A 2,392-nucleotide genomic window follows, 5' to 3' on the forward strand; every position below is an offset into this window, starting at 1 on the left:
AAGCCAGAAGGCTGCTTGAGCAACGGCACTGCAAAACCAACGCTGCCTCTTTTCTCAGGTAAGCAAAATTCACCAACCCTAGTTGATGGTGTCAGTTTGCAGGAGGTACTTGGCACTCTCAAACCAGCCCAAGTTGGCACTGGTGCCAGCTTGGTCCTGGGAGGCATCCTGCGATATGCGGAATTTTAAAAGCCAGAAGGCTGCTCTGAGCCACAGCCCCTAGAACACAAAAACCGCCCCTTTTCCCTGGGAAATAAAACTCACCAACCCTAGTTGATGGTGTCAGTTTGCAGGAGGTACTTGGCACTCTCAAACCAGCCCAAGTTGGCACTGGTGCCAGCTTGGTCCTGGGAGGCATCCTGCGATATGCGGAATTTTAAAAGCCGGAAGGCTGCTCTGAGCCACCGGCCCTAGAACACAAAAACCGCCCCTTTTCCCTGGGAAATAAAACTCACCAACCCTAGTTCATGGTGTCAGTTTGCAGGAGGTACTTGGCACTCTCAAACCAGCCCAAGTTGGCACTGGTGCCAGCTTGGTCCTGGGAGGCATCCTGCAATATGCGGAATTTTAGGAGCCAGAAGGCTGCTCTGAGCCAACGGCCCTGCAACACAAACGCTGCCCCTTTTCCCAGGTAAGCAAAACTCACCAACCCTAGTTGATGGTGTCAGTTTGCAGGAGGTACTTGGCACTCTCAAACCAGCCCAAGTTGGCACTGGTGCCAGCTTGGTCCTGGGAGGCATCCTGCGATATGCGGAATTTTAAATCCAGAAGGCTGCTCTGAGCCACGGCCCTGCAACAAAATACCGCCCCTTTTCCCAGGTAAGTGAAACTCACCAACCCTAGTTGATGGTGTCAGTTTGCAGGAGGTACTTGGCACTCACAAACCAGCCTGAGTTGGCACTGGTGCCAGCTTGGTCCTGGGAGGCATCCTGCGATATGCGGAATTTTAGGAGCCAGAAGGCTGCTCTGAGCCACCGGCCCTGCAACACCAAACGCTGCCCCTTTTCCCTGGGAAATAAAACTCACCAACCCTAGTTGATGGTGTCAGTTTGCAGGAGGTACTTGGCACTCTCAAACCAGCCCAAGTTGGCACTGGTGCCAGCTTGGTCCTGGGAGGCATCCTGCGATATGCGGAATTTTAAATGCCAGAAGGCTGCTCTGAGCCACCGCCCTGGAACACAAAAACCGCCCCTTTTCCCTGGGAAATAAAACTCACCAACCCTAGTTGATGGTGTCAGTTTTCAGGAGGTACTTGGCACTCTCAAACCAGCCCAAGTTGGCACTGGTGCCAGCTTGGTCCTGGGAGGCATCCTGCGATATGCGGAATTTTAAAAGCCAGAAGGCTGCTCTGAGCCACAGCCCCTAGAACACAAAAACCGCCCCTTTTCCCTGGGAAATAAAACTCACCAACCCTAGTTCATGGTATCAGTTTGCAGGCGGTACTTGGCACTCTCAAACCAGCCCAAGTTGGCACTGGTGCCAGCTTGGTCCTGGGAGGCATCCTGCGATATGCGGAATTTTAAAAGCCAGAAGGCTGCTCTGAGCCACCGGCCCTGGAACAAAAAACCGCCCCATTTCCCTGGGAAATAAAACTCACCAACCCTAGTTCATGGTATCAGTTTGCAGGAGGTACTTGGCACTCTCAAACCAGCCTGAGTTGGCACTGGTGCCAGCTTGGTCCTGGGAGGCATCCTGCGATATGCGGAATTTTAAAAGCCAGAAGGCTGCTCTGAGCCACAGCCCCTAGAACACAAAAACCGCCCCTTTTCCCTGGGAAATAAAACTCACCAACCCTAGTTCATGAAGTCAGTTTGCAGGAGGTACTTGGCACTCTCAAACCAGCCTGAGTTGGCACTGGTGCCAGCTTGTTCCTGGGAGGCATCCTGCGATATGCGGAATTTTAGGAGCCAGAAGGCTGCTCTGAGCCACCGGCCCTGCAACACCAACGCTGCCCCTTTTCCCAGGTAAGCAAAACTCACCAACCCTAGTTCATGGTGTCAGTTTGCAGGAGGTACTTGGCACTCTCAAACCAGCCCAAGTTGGCACTGGTGCCAGCTTGGTCCTGGGAGGCATCCTGCGATATGCGGAATTTTAAAAGCCAGAAGGCTGCTCTGAGCCACCGGCCCTAGAACAAAAAACCGCCCCTTTTCCCTGGGAAATAAAACTCACCAACCCTAGTTCATGAAGTCAGTTTGCAGGAGGTACTTGGCACTCTCAAACCAGCCTGAGTTGGCACTGGTGCCAGCTTGTTCCTGGGAGGCATCCTGCGATATGCGGAATTTTAAAAGCCAGAAGGCTGCTCTGAGCCACCGGCCCTGCAACACCAACGCTGCCCCTTTTCCCAGGTAAGCAAAACTCACTAACCCTAGTTCATGGTGTCAGTTTGCAGGAG

The 2,392-nt window shown here is 53.1% G+C and overlaps 2 long non-coding RNA genes across 10 annotated transcripts; one reads left to right on the forward strand and one right to left on the reverse strand.

Annotated features, from left to right (window-relative positions):
• Positions 1-81: 81 nt before the first annotated feature.
• Positions 82-2,380, forward strand: LOC127060925 (uncharacterized). Of its 4 annotated transcripts, none has more exons than XR_007780280.1 (3): positions 82-296; positions 1,821-1,964; positions 2,192-2,380. It is a non-coding gene; the product is annotated as an uncharacterized LOC127060925 (long non-coding RNA). The 4 variants fall into 4 exon arrangements; XR_007780277.1 differs by lacking the exon at positions 82-296 and adding an exon at positions 539-631 and having other exon boundaries at positions 1,811-1,964; XR_007780278.1 differs by lacking the exon at positions 82-296 and adding an exon at positions 804-819 and having other exon boundaries at positions 1,811-1,964.
• Positions 477-1,782, reverse strand: LOC127060926 (uncharacterized). 6 transcript variants are annotated; one of them, XR_007780286.1, is made up of 4 exons: positions 1,598-1,782; positions 1,217-1,311; positions 835-929; positions 477-550 (listed from the first exon to the last, which is right to left on the reverse strand). It is a non-coding gene; the product is annotated as an uncharacterized LOC127060926 (long non-coding RNA). The 6 variants fall into 6 exon arrangements; XR_007780284.1 differs by having other exon boundaries at positions 835-1,121; XR_007780283.1 differs by lacking the exon at positions 477-550 and adding an exon at positions 638-741.
• Positions 2,381-2,392: the final 12 nt, after the last annotated feature.

This window comes from Serinus canaria, chromosome 28, assembly GCF_022539315.1.
Source record: "Serinus canaria isolate serCan28SL12 chromosome 28, serCan2020, whole genome shotgun sequence".
Lineage (NCBI taxonomy): Eukaryota > Metazoa > Chordata > Aves > Passeriformes > Fringillidae > Serinus > Serinus canaria.